The sequence below is a fragment of the Lytechinus variegatus genome, chromosome 3 (assembly GCF_018143015.1).
Source record: "Lytechinus variegatus isolate NC3 chromosome 3, Lvar_3.0, whole genome shotgun sequence".
Classification (NCBI taxonomy): Eukaryota; Metazoa; Echinodermata; class Echinoidea; order Temnopleuroida; family Toxopneustidae; genus Lytechinus; species Lytechinus variegatus.
In genome coordinates, this window is record NC_054742.1 from 1,317,653 (window position 1) to 1,334,834 (window position 17,182).

The 17,182-nt window shown below is 40.3% G+C and overlaps 1 protein-coding gene across 1 annotated transcript in view; it reads left to right on the forward strand.

Moving 5' to 3' along the window:
• The first annotated feature begins 257 nt into the window (after nucleotides 1–257).
• The window catches only part of LOC121409931 (ATP-binding cassette sub-family B member 9-like), a 52,110-nt gene continuing 35,185 nt past the window's right edge, over nucleotides 258–17,182 (forward strand). The window contains exon 1 of the mRNA XM_041601717.1: nucleotides 258–413. The gene's annotated coding sequence lies outside the window, so the exon portion shown is untranslated. The remainder of the gene's footprint in view (nucleotides 414–17,182) is intronic.

Genomic DNA, 17,182 nt, shown 5'->3' on the forward strand with positions numbered 1-17,182 from the left:
ATTATTCTCTGATGGATTTTCCTAAAAGTTTCATCGATATTCTTTTTTTTATATATATTTTTTATGGTATTTTACAAGAATATAACAAAAAAGTTCTGATTGAATTTCTCTGCTCTTGCCCAACTGTACCTTTGCATATAGCTATTTGCTATACCGTAGTCCGTAGTACTGTTGACGCCCTCTAGCTAGCTAGCTCAGCGCATCACATACTAGTAGTACGGTAGATCAGTGTACGTATACATATATCCGCCGTACAAATATCTCTGACGCCACGGTATTGTTAGGCAGACTGGGGCCTGGCCCTGGGCGTACGGTACTCGAATAGAGCTCGAGATTTCTACTCTAAATTTGAAGAGTTGAAGCTGAAGACGGTGAAGTCTTGCTTGAAGGGGGAAAAACACAACCAGATATTGGTAAGACAACTCATGATCTAATAGCAATTATTAACGAGCATGGCAAGAGTTCCAGGAATTCTCGCGATCGCGCTGCCTAGCCCTAATACAGCTGCTCTCGTGCCATGGCTTTCGGGCGCTCGTACCTAGCCTGGAGCTGGCGTCTGGGGAGTAAACATCATCTACTATTACTAGGCTTTACTCCCCACTGGCGCGGCAAGCATCATTAGCATAGTAGTCAATAAATATTATATATTGGCTAATGCAAGTATTATACAATTATTTTACCATTTAGTTTCAACTTCAAGTAACTTAATCCAACCCTTTTACGACTATTCCCCTAAAATAAATTGGTTAGTAGACTATAGTATAGTACTGTAGCGGCCGCCGCTCTCGCTTATTTCTTCCATTCCGACCTCTACGTCAGGATGGTGTTCAGTCTGTGGTGGATCACCTGAGCTTTTCTCTATTTCCATTTTTTGTCTATCTCAATATTTTCCGAGCATGCAGTTTCCAAGATAATTATAATAAGAGTGGAAGAAAATGCTAGAGCGGCTCGCTATAGTTTATTTGCAATTAAGGGTCGTTTCGTCAAAATATATGACTATGGGGGTACACAGCAAAGAAATTAAGACACAGGGGTTTGTGACTCAGATTTTAGTTTCAATGGCAAAAAGAAAAATGGTGCACTTTATTATTCAAATTGCATAAATATATACATGTACTTTACTCGCCACTGTTACAGGTAAACAATGTCTAATATTTAGATAAGCTCTAAGATGTTTTTGTTATCAGAGAAATAAGGGCTAATTATTAAACTTTTATTTTGGGCATCCAAGTATAAGAATTTTCCAAATCTATATAACCGGCGTCTAGCTTAAGAGAAAAACATCTATTTCCAGCTTCCCAGTCTCGACATTCGATCGTTTCCACGTCTGTTAATTCCGGCGTCGATATATACGAAGAGATTGATTCCTAGACTATTTACTTCAGGTCGCTCGCCCAAAATAATTATTAAGAAAATTTATATCATAGCAAGATCTATACTTTTATTAATCTGGACCTCTATTGGGGAATTCTCATATTCAAACATACGGGTCAATATAGGGACTTAATTCAATTCATATCGAGGTTTCCAGCGTCTATATGCCTTGGCTATAGGCTTGTTTCCTGCGTCTGTTTACCTTTCCAAGTTTTCCAAGTCTTCCCCGTGGCAAGCCTTCCGCAGTCAGATTTCCGTTGTTTGTGCCAGCCCCGGCGACTAAACGTATCTTATTTATATGGACAAATTGCGGACGTAGGTGAAAACAGTGCGCCGAGCGGGTTTGGATAGCACACACACGTCTACGCGCAGCGTATAATGTACAGAGAACTCGAACTGTGCTTTATCGAAGCCAGTTTATTCACAATTTCTCGTTTATTACTACAAAACATTCAATAAGTCGATACATTTCCAAAAGGATATATCTTTTTGCACTGAAATATATACAGAACAATTCATATCAATAATCAAAAAGATATGAAATAGTCAAAAATCTATCAAAATCGACCAGCGCTGCGATCGGACGTACTGTGCATTCCAAACGCTCATCCGCACTTATGCAAATACGCCGGCTGTGCTCTTATGCGAATTATGTACGTTCATAAACACAGCCAGCGATGAATTATTCAATCTATATCTACACCAATTCGATCATAAAAACTGCAAATCAACTTATCTCCTAACATTTCTTCATTAAAAACTCAGGCCTCATTTACAAAACTAGCTAATACATTAATCATTTTAGAATATGAAATCTCAAGTAATTTCTAATAATAACCGAAAGACATAATACTCACGGTTGAATGAGTTCTCGCGACAGCTATGAATAATGAGTAAACAATAGTCATGCGCAGGGCTGATTGTTTACGTCACGATCCTTGTTGCGGGATCGTTACACAGCCCTCCTCTCTACGAAATGCGTCCTCGCATTTTCAAAACCTACATGGATAACCAAGTCCTTTTTCCAAGTAAAATATTAAGCATTACATCAGCCAAATTTATTCATTAACAGGAATAGTCACAAAGATTCAAACAAAAGAAAAGTTGGTATTTGGAAGATTGTCAGCAATTGCTTCTTAACTCTTAATACTCTGATAGCTCACCTCTTCTCTCAATCTTTTGTACTAAAATAGGCATCACCATACAATCACCATCATCATCCGATCAATCAAACATTACTTTAAATTTTCAGCACATATACTTATAGTTCAAGAAGCAGCGTCTGACTCTGCCAAATAAAACCAATTTCACTCCACTCATTCCAGTGGTGAATTTTTCTGCATTAATTTTAGAACTTGGAAGAAATCATTGGTATCCAATTCCTACTATAAGTTTATTAATTACTCTACTCAGTGGCGTTACAAAAGTGAACATATTTGCAAATTCATTTTACATACAGAAAAAGAAGGATAGAGTAAAGATGAAGAGATTGGGAAAGTAGTGGAAGTAGGAGAAAGAGAAAGGCCAGTAGGAATAGATGAAAGATGGAAGAGAAATATATGATAATATAAAATGCGAAAATACATATATATTACACAATCAATAAAAATAATTAGGAGGGCGGCGACTTCGTCTTGGATAGCGACCAGATCCTTCCTCACTTCCAGTTGGTTCTTCGTCATTTCCCTCGTCTCGTTCTGTACTCTGGTCTGTGGTTTCCTCATCATTGGTCTGGTCGGTTACCTGGTTCCAGTTACATAGTTCGGTTCCTTCATACCCCTTTAGCCTGTCGAAGTGGACCACCTTTGCACGACATCTAGGATTCTTCTGGATGCGAAACGTGACCTCCGACATCTTCCTCATCACACGAAATGGACCTTCCCATTTGTTTGCGAGTTTAGGGCTCACTCCCTTCTTCTTTACATCGTTCCGTAGCCAAACATATTGCCCAACGTTGAAGGTCTCGCCAAACATAGTTGCATCATAGTTCCTTTTCTGTCTTCTCAAGTTGGCGTCCCCGTCCTTCATCACAGAAGAATACATTTCCTCCATTCTGTCTCGAAGATTGGCTGCGTAGTCAGTTTCAAGTTCATTTTCCTTGTGTTGATCAACATACAAGTCCATTGGGTGAGTAACCTCTCGCCCAAACATCATCATATTTGGCGTCTCTTGAGTGGTTTCATGTACCGCACTTCTATAAGCGGCTGTAGCAAAGGGAACATATCTGTCCCAATCTTTCTGATGCTTGTCAGGATCTATCATCGTTCCGAGCATCCCTAGCAAGGTCCTATTGAATCTTTCCACCATCCCATCAGACTTCGGGTTATAAGCGGTGGTTCTCGTCTTCTTTATACCAAGAATTTGGCAGACTTCCTTGAATAACTTAGACTCAAAATTGCGACCTTGATCTGAATGTATTTCCTTTGGCACCCCATAACGACAGATGAATTCCTCAACTAGCTTATTTGCCACAGTATGTGCTTGTTCATTGCGGATGGCGTATGCTTCCACAAACTTTGTGTAATAGTCTGCCACAACTAATATGTACTTGTTCTCATTTTCGGTAGTTGGTAAGGGTCCCATTATATCAAGTGCAATCCTCTCCAATGGACCACCAGATCGTCTCTGTTGTAGCGGCGCTCTTTTCTTTCTTCCATGGGACTTCCTTTTCCCACACATCAAACATTGTCGAATGAAAGACCTCACATCTGCCTTCATGCCCACCCAGTAATAGCGAATCTGGGCACTCCTCAAAGTTTTCATGGACCCTAAATGTCCACCTAGCCTGCCACCGTGAATCTCTTCCAGTACTTCTTGTACTCTTTGCTTTGGCAACACAAGTCTCCGTCTAGAAGTTTTTCCATCTTCCGACTCCCAGTTCCGATAAAGTACCCCATCTACCATCTCAAGCTGTCCCCAGTGCCCAAGTAATACCTTCGCTCTGAAAGACAAAGAAGACATCTCTTCCTTGGTAGGTTTCCTGACTTGTTCCAATGCTTCTATCACCGGCTTAATACCTGTATCTTCAAGCTGAGCCTTCCTCATCTCAGCTCTGTTATTACCTGTTACGTCGGTCATCTGAATAACACAAGTGCGTCTGCAGTTAGTGTCTGAATGCTCAATTCCGCAATCATTCTCTCTTCCACACTGTCTGCACGGACGCCTTGAAAGCGCATCAGCATTGCCATGACTTCTTCCAGCTCTATGAATTATTTCAGTGTCATAAGCGGCTATAACCTCTAGCCATCTGGCTAACTGTCCCTCTGGTTGCTTAAAGTTGGTTAGCCATCTTAATGCTCCGTGATCTGTCCTTACTTTGACATGTCTACCATACAGATATTGCTTGAAATGCTTCAAGTATGTAACAACCGCCAAAAGTTCTCTACGGGTGACACAATAATTGCGTTCCGCCTTGCTAAGAACTTTGCTCCCATAAGCGATCACTCTCTCCTTCCCGTCTTGTACTTGTGACAGCACCCCGCCTATTCCCTCCTTGCTTGCGTCAGTATCCAGTATGAACTCTCCTTCGGTACTTGGATATGCTAAGATTGGTGCTGAGATCAGTCTTTGCTTGAGTTCATCAAAAGCGGCCTGGCAGACAGAACTCCATATGAACTGTCCGGCACGACCCTTCTCTGTCAATTGATGAAGCGGTTTAGCAATGGTTGCAAAACCCTCAACAAATCGTCTATAATAGGATGCAAGTCCTAAGAAACTTCGAACTTCTTTCACATTCCGAGGTGTAGGCCATGATCGCACAGCATCAATCTTCTCGTCTTGTGTTGAAACACCTTCATCTGAGACTACATGTCCTAGGTAGTCGACTTTCCGTTTGAACAGATGGCATTTCTTCGGTTTTAACTTCAAGTTGGCTTGTCGTAGTCGGTGAAATACTTCTCGTAGTCGGCATAGTTCCTCTTCTACGGACTTTCCAAATATGATCAAGTCATCCAAATATACAAGTAACGTCTGCCAGTGGAGTCCCGTTAGAACTTTGTCCATTAACCTCTCGAATGTTGCTGGGGCATTACAAAGACCAAAAGGCATCACATTCCATGAGTAGAGTCCCCCGTCAGCCAGGAAAGCGGACTTTGCCTTTGCATCTTTATCTAAGGCTACTTGCCAATACCCACTTGCCAAGTCCAGGGTTGAGAACCACTTTGCTCCTGACAGAGCGTCCAAAGTTTCGTCTATCCTAGGTAAGGGATATGCGTCTTTGATTGTGGCAGCATTCAGCTGTCGATAATCTACACAGAATCGCTGGGATCCATCCTTTTTCTTGACGAGCACAATGTTTGAAGCCCAAGGACTGTCAGTTGGTTCGATAAGTTCCTTTGCAAGTAGATCATCTACTTGCTTCTTGATTTCTTCTCTTTGTCCAAATGGGTGTTTGCGTGGGCGTTGTCTGATAGGTCTCTGAGTTCCAGTATCAATCTTGTGTTGAACCAGATTTGTTCTTCCAATATCGTCATCTCCCTTGGAAAAGATATCTTGAAATTCTGTCAATAACTTTTCTATTTCGTGATGATACTCAGTTGGCACTCCTTCTTTACTTCTGTTTAGTAGGTCTCTTAAGTGGTCTTGTACCATTCCATCACTAACAGTGGTGTACTTGGGAACTTCTTGGATCTCATTCCTATCTATTTCTGTCATGGTAGCGATAGGTGTATTCTTCATTATGACCTTGTTTGATGAAGAAGGGTTAAATACTCTAACAGGCACCAAATCCTCGCCCATTGTGATTAATGCCCTTGCAGTAATGATACCTTTCTTCATAAGTTGGTGTTGGGCGTTTCCAGCCTCTATTAAGCCCAATGTGTTTGGTTTGATTCTTTCTTTAGTTGTTCCAAGGATCACAGCTTCGTTACCCGCTGGGATAGTAGTGGTTTCTGACGCAACTATACGACAGAATAACTTCTTGCCAGTTTCATTACTGCAATCGACTTTTCCCCATTTTGTAGTTAGTTGGAAATTATTAAGATCAATACTGGCTCCCATCTTAGTGAGGTTATCCAAACCGAGTATTCCATCGCTACTAACATCTGCTACCAGTACAGTTATTAGTCCTTTGTTAGGGCCTATCGTCATCTCATGAGTTATTGCTCCAAATATGGCTAATGGCGAACCATCTGCTAAAAATGCAACTACATCTCGATTTTGCAGTGGAGGCCTTTGCCTTTCATCTAATTGTTCATAGACTCGTCTTGAAATGTAAGAGTCTGACGCACCAGTATCAATTAAAAACTTGTATTCTTTATCCTGAATATGTATTGGAACATAGAGACCATCAATGTTATGATTTATACTTGGTACGAAACTTGTCTTCTGATTTCTTTGGGTCCTGTCTAATTCTGGGCTTCTGGCCGACCCATGACCCGTTGGGACGACCACTGGTCGTTTGACTGGTAATGACGATTAGCTCTGGTTTGTTTTGGCCAAGGCGTGTCAACTTGGTTTAAGTTTTGTCTTTGTACATCCCGTTGTTTCTTGCGACATTCCCTCGCAAAGTGGCCAGGTTGATCACAATAGAAGCATCTCAGTATCTTCTCATCACGCGTTGGTTGGTTTGGTATCTGTTTGGTTCTAACTTTCCTGACATCTTCCACTACTCTCTCATTCTCGGGTCGGTTTTCCATAGCTTGTCCTATGGCTTTGGCAACTTCATCTTTGATTATCTTTTCCAGATCAATATCAGAGACAATCCCTCTATTATAGGCAGGCTTCTTCCACCCATTTCGCTCAGCTTCCGTCTGTAGAAACGTTTCACTTGTAATTGCTGCTCGAATCATTTCATCTAGGCTAGTTGCCTTAGCATGAAATATCCCCATGCGAATCTCACTACTGCGAATAGCATCCGTAAAATGAATTCTAGCCAACCTATCAATTCCCTGACTGTCGAAGTTTGGGTATGCTTTAGCAGTTAGTTCTCTAATGTGACGACCTAATTCTTGGAGTGATTCTCCCTGACGTCTCCTACGATTCCTGAGTTCCATCAAATAGCTTTCTGCTTGCTTTGCAGAAGAGAACCTGAATGATAATACATCCTTTATTTCTTCAAAGTTCCACTTTTTCCCCCTCTGTTCTCCTAAAAGTCTCAGGGCTGGTCCTCTTAAGCTTGCGGCAAGGTACTTAGCTGATTCTTCATCATTCCAGTTGTTAATTCCACAACAAGATTCGAAATGAGAACTGTAATCTTCCCAGTCCGTACTCCCATCATACTTGTCCGGCATGATTAGTGGACGGGTGTTAATTTCCTGAGCTTTCATCTCTTTGAAGCTAGATTTATTATTTGCCTGTGGTTTGTTAGTTTCTTCCAGTTCCGGCATTTTCTCGACATCTGATTTTCCTTCCTCGTGTTTAGTATCTAGTTCTTGGACGTTTTCCGGTCGTCTAGTTGGTTTGAAAACGAATTCCACTTCACTATCGTCCAAGGAGTCTGACATTTCCTCTGTGGTAGAGTCTGGACCTGCACGTCTTCTCCTTCTTTTTGTCTTCTTACTCAGATTCATCATTTGGGCCATTAAGTTTGATAATTGCTTCATAATGCGACTCTGTGTCTTCTCTGTTCTATTATCTATCTTTGAGCTTATTGCATTAGACATTATTTCTTCAGAGGAACAACTTAGCTCATCTATTTCCCTCTCTCTGTGCGGTACCCCCGCCATGTTTATCCCACTTCTGACACCAATTTTGTAGCGGCCGCCGCTCTCGCTTATTTCTTCCATTCCGACCTCTACGTCAGGATGGTGTTCAGTCTGTGGTGGATCACCTGAGCTTTTCTCTATTTCCATTTTTTGTCTATCTCAATATTTTCCGAGCATGCAGTTTCCAAGATAATTATAATAAGAGTGGAAGAAAATGCTAGAGCGGCTCGCTATAGTTTATTTGCAATTAAGGGTCGTTTCGTCAAAATATATGACTATGGGGGTACACAGCAAAGAAATTAAGACACAAGGGTTTGTGACTCAGATTTTAGTTTCAATGGCAAAAAGAAAAATGGTGCACTTTATTATTCAAATTGCATAAATATATACATGTACTTTACTCGCCACTGTTACAGGTAAACAATGTCTAATATTTAGATAAGCTCTAAGATGTTTTTGTTATCAGAGAAATAAGGGCTAATTATTAAACTTTTATTTTGGGCATCCAAGTATAAGAATTTTCCAAATCTATAACCGGCGTCTAGCTTAAGAGAAAAACATCTATTTCCAGCTTCCCAGTCTCGACATTCGATCGTTTCCACGTCTGTTAATTCCGGCGTCGATATATACGAAGAGATTGATTCCTAGACTATTTACTTCAGGTCGCTCGCCCAAAATAATTATTAAGAAAATTTATATCATAGCAAGATCTATACTTTTATTAATCTGGACCTCTATTGGGGAATTCTCATATTCAAACATACGGGTCAATATAGGGACTTAATTCAATTCATATCGAGGTTTCCAGCGTCTATATGCCTTGGCTATAGGCTTGTTTCCTGCGTCTGTTTACCTTTCCAAGTTTTCCAAGTCTTCCCCGTGGCAAGCCTTCCGCAGTCAGATTTCCGTTGTTTGTGCCAGCCCCGGCGACTAAACGTATCTTATTTATATGGACAAATTGCGGACGTAGGTGAAAACAGTGCGCCGAGCGGGTTTGGATAGCACACACACGTCTACGCGCAGCGTATAATGTACAGAGAACTCGAACTGTGCTTTATCGAAGCCAGTTTATTCACAATTTCTCGTTTATTACTACAAAACATTCAATAAGTCGATACATTTCCAAAAGGATATATCTTTTTGCACTGAAATATATACAGAACAATTCATATCAATAATCAAAAAGATATGAAATAGTCAAAAATCTATCAAAATCGACCAGCGCTGCGATCGGACGTACTGTGCATTCCAAACGCTCATCCGCACTTATGCAAATACGCCGGCTGTGCTCTTATGCGAATTATGTACGTTCATAAACACAGCCAGCGATGAATTATTCAATCTATATCTACACCAATTCGATCATAAAAACTGCAAATCAACTTATCTCCTAACATTTCTTCATTAAAAACTCAGGCCTCATTTACAAAACTAGCTAATACATTAATCATTTTAGAATATGAAATCTCAAGTAATTTCTAATAATAACCGAAAGACATAATACTCACGGTTGAATGAGTTCTCGCGACAGCTATGAATAATGAGTAAACAATAGTCATGCGCAGGGCTGATTGTTTACGTCACGATCCTTGTTGCGGGATCGTTACAGTACTATTTATAGATCTATCTTATTTTGTTATGAAATTGCCCTTAGGGCGAGGTGGTGTTGATTACTAATTATGTTATATTTTAATTGTTTTCAAAATTTTAGTCATTCATAGTCCCATATTTTGATGGAAAGGCTCTATTTACAGTGAAAATCGATTAATTTGTTTAGGCCTACATATGGCAGTGTATCCTATTGCCGGACACCTTTATTTCAGTGCTTTAAAAATGACAACCAGAGGAAATACAATGAAGAAAAATTATACCTTGCTATTCCAAATATTCTGAAAATTATGAATATGATGAAATTATTTTATATTTTCCAACCGTTTTCTTTGCACCGCACTTGCCGCATACCCCTCCGCGAAAAACAATTATTTTCGTGCGTAACAAATTACATCATAATTCCGGACGCGCGACGGACGGGTAAAAATATTCTTGATTATAATGATGTAAGAAAGAGTTGGTGTGATTTTTTCATGATATATCATCTCATGAGTAAATTCTAAGTTTTTGTTTGCTTTCTTATATCGATTTTGAGCAGATCTTTGTAATAAATTGGTGTTTGCTAACTAATTTCATTTTTTAATTTTTTTTTGATTGCGTGTTCGATATGGCACTTTCCAGTATTAATGCTCGTTCATATCGTGACCCTCAGTCAAGTTCTCGTGCGCAGACGATCGTTGACGGCTCTCTATCTACCTCGCGCACGGACGGCCGGGGTATACCTTGAGAACTAGCCGTCGACGATCTGATATCGACGGAGCGGACGAGATTGAAATTCGGCGAATCAGGCCCGAAATTAGGTCCGTTTTGCCATCAGAAAATAGATCAATTGGGATCAATTGTTAATGCAAAACTATATTTTAAGCATTTTCTGTCATTTTAGAGAAAAATAAGGTAAAAGTTGGATTTTTTGGCCTTGTTTTTGCAAACTTGTTCTTTGAATTGATCTGTGAAATTGAACTGCGGAAGTCTTACGGTACGAAATTGATTTCGTACGCAGTAACATGCGCGTCCGGAAATATGATAGTGTCCGGTAATACAATACGTGACTATATATAGGCTCCCTGCATTAAATAGGTCACCTAGCAGATAAAAACAATCTATTGCTCTGCGTTTTTCAACATGTAACCATCAAATGATGCCAGTAATTTTGAAGGTTTATGCTTTGTTACATTGTCTGACACTACTTCAAACAATTTTATGAAGTATTGCTTGCAAAGCTCTTGAAATCGCTCTCTCGTCCGGACAAAGGACCCTGTCTGGTAGGACACCTGTTTAGACAAAGTGGAAAGTGACTTCTGTTTATGGAGGAGGTGAAGCAAGATGCCGTCCAGTGGAACTGCTGGAACGACTGACAAAACAGAGACTGAAAGTTGCGATGTAGTCTGCAAGCTATTTTAGTCATTAATGCATTCATAATTTCTCTTGTACTCCATACATAAGTTGAATTCTAGACTGAAAAATCTGCTTTTACAGATAATTTTTTAAGATTTTCTTATTTTTCTCAGTCCTCCAGCCCCCTGGCGTTCAACTACACACCTGTAGATGGTATCGGCTTTGCAATTAGACAAACTAATGACATCAATGAATATCACTAATTCTGAAGCTTGACTTGTGAACGAAATTGCCATTACAGCTGTCTGGATTGTGGTTTATTTATCTATTTTTTTCTATTGTCATATTAATGAAAACTTGTTTTCTTTGATGATAATAATGACAAACGATAATAACAGTTCTTTTGCGGCACATATCAAATTATGATGTGTCTTGGTTATTTAAATTTGTAACTTAACCAGATTGGCATGCATTTTAGTAGACAGGAATAACCGTCGTTTCTGGGGATTTATTCAACAATCTCTGACATTTTACTTTAATCCCCATTCACCGACAGTAAAGTGTCCGTGTGGGCTCCCATTTGTTATAACACCAGCACTTTTGTCAATCCAGAGTCTAAAGTTTGGGGCTATATAACCAGGGCTCCACACTAACACATTTTTTCTACTGGTCCAACCTATTCATGTCGGACCAGTAGATACCCAGTTTTTCAAATTTTTACTGGTCCGAACCTAAAATCTACTGGTCCCCCAAAATAAAGAAAACATTAAGAAAAGGCGCAAGTTTATTTTTCTAGCCTTCCGTTACCCCCCCCCCCCAAAAAAAAATGAAGGAAATGAAGGACAAAAAGAAAGCAAGACCGAAACGAAGAAAGACAGAAACGAAGAAAGAAAGAAAAAAAGGAAGGAAGGAAAAGAAAGAATAAAAGAAAGGAAGGAAGAAAAAAAGGTAAAGAAAGGATAGATGTGAAGGAAGAAAAAAATAGAACTAAAGGAAAGGAAGGAATAAAGAAGGAACAAATATAAGAAAGACTGAAAGAAAGAAAGAAATGAAGGAAGGAAATGAAGCAAGCAATACAGAAAGAAATAACAAATCCAGAAAGTAGTAAAGGAATTAAAGAAAGAAGAAGCAATAAAAAAGAAAGGGTAAAAGGAGAGATGGAAAGACAGACAAAAGAAAGAAAGGAAGGATTGAAGGAGGGAAGGAATTAAGGAAGAAATGACGGAAAGGTAAAATGATAGATAGAAGGAAAGAAATAAATAAAGGAAGGAAGGAAAGAAAGAAGCAAGCAATCATAAAAAAAAAGAAAGACCGAGAGACAAAGAAAGGAAGGAATGAAAGAATAAAGGAAGCAAGCAGTCAAAAAAAGAAAGGAAGGTAAAAGGATATAATTAAGAAAGGGAAAAAGGAAAGAAGACAGAAGGAAGGAATGAATGTAATAAAGAAAGGGCTGAGAAAAGAAATAAAAAAAGAAAGGGTAAATAAAATGATGGATGGAAGAAAGAAACAAAGAATGAAGAAAGGGGTAAAAAGAAGGAAGGAAAGAAAGGAAGAAGAGATGAATATAGGATGGATGGACTCAAAAACTAAAGAAAGAAAATGTCAGAAAGAAAGAGGGAGAAAAAGAAAATATAGAAAATATTTTATAAAAGGATAGAAAGAAAAAATGAATTAAAGAAAAAGGGAAATTAAAAGAAAAGACAGTAACAAAAAAATCGAGGGAAGAAACAAAGAAAGATTAAGAAGGAAAGAAAGATAGGAAGAAAGCTAAAACTATTATCATAAATAATTTATCAGTTTCTTTTTGGCTCAATTAAAATAGCTAAGAAATAAAGACAGATACCAAGTTTATCAACACACACATAAATGCATATGTGGGGCTATTATGTATTCAGACGATATCACCCGAAACCCGATCTATTGGAACCAAAACAGAAGTGAAAATTTCTCCTTTTACTGCTCAGAAATGACAGAGTTGCTACAATTTTTAGGAAATATGGACATTATAAGAGCCTTTCATGAGTATGAACCTTGAATTTTGACAGCTCTGTGAGAGATTTCTGCCAGAGTTTATTAGCCAGGCTTCGTTCGTGCGGGCAGTGGAGAATTTACCATGTGAGTTGTGTGGCTAACTACATGTACACTGCACTGTATGCATGCTGTAATATACATTACGTGCGATTCATTCTGTGTGTATTCTGTGTGTGGATGGCAAAATTTAACGGGGGGAAATGGTTTGCTGTGAATTTGACCATTTCTGGAAAAGTTATTGGCCAACAATGGTTTTTATTACTGGTCATGCCGGACCCTTAAATCTTGCTATTTTTGGAAAAATTACTGGCCCGACAATGATATTTTTTACTGGTCATGTCGGACCAGTAAATCTTCCAATTTCTGAAAATCTACTGGCCGGACAGCGATTTTTACCGGTCTTGGACCGTCGGACCGCCGCTAGTGTCGAGCCCTGATATAACTCATCGAGGTTACACTCTAAGAATATATAAACTACAAATTAAAAATATAGAACTATTTAACATAAGAGTAGTTTATTCGTTACCCTGACTCGAATAGCCACCGGTAAAAAACTCCCCGAAAGAGGCTAACTGCAATCAGATAGCCTGGGAAACCCGTCACGGGACGAGACCCATAAAACCCCCTCGCCACATATAAGCCTCCTCTTTCGTTACCGCGACGTCGTTGAGTACACTCGAAACGTTTAGCCACCGCGCAAATTTTTTTTATGAATCACGATGTCTGAAGAAATAACTGAAATAAACATTATTATTTTCCAACCCTAAAGATCTCAATAAAAAGGGGAGATCAACTCGGTCAAGATAAAGCCGAGGGCCATTATCTCGGTCAAGACAAAGCCGAGAAATAATAACAGCACGATGATAAGGCGGCCAAGATAAAGCCGAAGAATAAGAAGTCTAACACTTATAACCCGGCCAAGACAACGCCGGCTAATGACACTACACAATCAGACACCCAGCCCCTTAGGCGGGAGGTAGACAAGGGTACGGATAAATCAGAAGAGGCTGTTTACACTCCTTCCGATCGTGGTAACTCCTCATCAAAGAGTACAGGGCAGGCAAGAAGAAGCCTCGCGATGACCACTCGTGTTCTAATGACAATCAGGCTCGAGTTAACGACCCACTACAACCCCTATATTTTATATGAAGCTTCGACTGGCCCGGGATTGTGACCGGTCAGTCCATTCATTGCCAGACCCCGCCGAGACGGGTCATCATCAGTTATCTATAGTACAGTCCACCAGGTTGGTGTATCATCGTACTTGTAGAATTGTGCAGGAGTTCATACAGTGCTTTGGAATTAAGATCTATTCTACGTACATGCGGTCTAAAATAATAATAATTAAGAGAAATTATTAACAATTGTAGTAGTTGGATCTTGGAAGCCTTGCAGGCGATCCTCCCCCATCGGGTGCTGCAATCGACCCATCCCGACCCCTAGCCGCCCGAGACAATGAGCTAATGAAAACTCGACTCATTCTAGACCATAATTCAATGCTCTAGACGTAGAGAGAGAGGCCTAGATCGCCTCATACAGATCGCGGAGTTGGGGCTAATGATAACTCGCCTCGTACTAGCCGTAGATAATAGTTTTCCATCGTGGGAGAATCTGATTCGGAATTCGATTACCACCGACCCAATTCATTAGAAGAGATTGGGGGCGATTTCCCCCCATCAAATTCTTATACACTGTAAAAAAACGTGATTTTACAGAAAATAAACAGAAGATTATGCAGAAAGCAATAACAGAATCATTCTGTAAATTCATTAAACAGGAACTTTTCTGCAATTCAACAGAACAGACTCTGCTGCAGGAACTTCTTTTATTTTAAGGATAAATTTTCTAACAGTGTAGCAGCTCCTTGCATTCCCTGAAAGCTGCCCAGCAAATGGGATTCGATCGAAGAGATTCACCATTAGGGGTACGAGAGAGTTCTGGCTTACTCAAACGCGATACTCCGACTAGTGGGAACATGCCTTTTAAATACTGCCCTCATCTTCGGGCCGAAAACAGTATACCAGTAGCGTATACGTACGTAGCGAATAATGAGCGAGAGAGAAGTCAATCTTCCGCCTGAACTCGTCCGTCTGCGATCAAGATGGACGTTCCGTATAGAGATCCTGCTTTCGGGAAGTCCGCTCCCAGATAAGCAACACTCTCGGCTTATACCCATCAGTAAAGAAGTCTCGAACTCTACGGTTTGCCGCTCAAGACTTTGAGGATTTTTTGTGCATCCCTTCGGCCCCGGACGTTGCTTTCCGTGTCGGGGATGCGGGAGCGAGGAAGACTAGATCGGGCCGTAACCCTCGCCGCGGCACTGGTTACCACTCAGCCGACTATCAGCTTACAGTTGCAGCGCTGGACGTGGCCGCCCGGAGCGGTATGGTTTTCGCGATGTACTAGGGGTATCTGATATCCGCTCGTAGTGAAGCTGAGCGGCTTGGACTGAGTCTCTACCAATGACAAGAACTTATTGCTAGAGTCACAAAATCGCTGATCTCCAGTATGAGCAAGCAGCAATCAACACTGCTATGCACAAGGGCAAGGAGGGCTAAAGACTAGATGCTCTCAAGATGATTGAGAAAGGGGCAGCTACTGAGCTGGACTTCTCATTCTCAATAAGCTTCCTTGCGAAGGTAAGGACTTGTTTATGGACACTTTCAAGAAGTATTGCACAAGTCTTTTTCAGCCAACACCACAGCTGACAAGACATTTTATTAGCTCTCCTCGAGTAGACCTAGTCCGCCAGGCCCTAGTCCAGGGCCAGGCCCAGACCAGAGACCTCCATACGCTAGCTCTAGCTCCATACCCTCCTAGACCTATAAGGAACTTAAAGGGTCATCCCCCTCTTCCCTCGCTCTGGTAGCGACGCCAGGAATGAAAGGGGCCGCTGGGAAAGTCATAGGAATCCTCATGGTGGGGGACGGGGCTGCCAGGCGTTCTTTCAATGCACCAAATTCAGGGCCCCCACTCATAACCGGGACTTATGACAATCTAACACTAACCCTTCCCCACAAGCAGTAGGGAGAAGACTATTTCTTTGCCTTTACTTTTCATTATTTGAAATCTGTTCCAAGTCCACAGCAATATGTAATATTGAGGTGTTCATGTGCCAAAAAAAAAAACAAAAAAAAAAAAAACTACCCTTTCATATCAGAAGAACATAGAAAGGAAGAAATATTGGTAATGGATGAGGTTGTCAAAATCATACCAGGCAAATCATACAGGCATAATGGTAAAACTTGCCAAACTTGGGTTACTTACAAAGTTGCGTTCACTTGTATAGAATGTAGACCTAGTAATCTTGATAATTTTGTGGCATCTGAGGTATATATCTACATATTTTTGGCTTATGAAGCAATGACAGAAGTAACTTGTAGATGTGGTTTATGGAGTGGTCTTTGGATGCTCAGACAGTCTTGAGATCTCAAACCAAGGCCTGAGGGTGGTGAACCCTTAAGAATTGCTGCTATTGTCCATCAGTTTCTACCACACTTGCCACAATGATATCAGCTTCTCCTTGGAAATTTTTATGACATAAATCTACTGTGTGTTCCAATGATAAAGATTCCCATACAATCCCAGAGTTCTCAATCAGGGATTGTGATTAAGATAATATTTTAATGTTCGTAATAGAAATCTGAGTTTAGAAATATTCCATAATTCTTTTTACCCAATTTATTGTGAGCCCGGCAGCCACTGTGCAGCTCCAGACTGATGAGGCTCTATACTCTAAATGTTGAACGCCGAACAGGGTGGTAGCAAATACCCCCCCCCACACCTGTTTGTGAGAAGTACATTCTACCAACTGATCCAACTAACTGGTTCTGAAAGTGTACAAGGGGTGGTCAATTTTTTGCCTACATCAAATTGAAGGCCAATATGGTATCTCATATATTTTGCCTGCAACTTTCATCAGGAATTGGTTAATGATAATAAATCAGTTCTTGTTTAGCACATATCACATTATGTCCAAAGACCTGGATATTATTACCCTGGGGTTTCGAGGAATAAAGTCCTGCCAGGTACCCATTCATCTCTCTTGGATTGAGTGCTGCGCAATGTGGATAAAAAAATAAAACAACTATCAAAAGGGTTGAGCAAGTGCTGTGTAAAGAGGTCTCCATCCAAAATAACTATTTGAAAAGGATAGAAAAGACAATTCTAGATTTGTTAGGGATTCC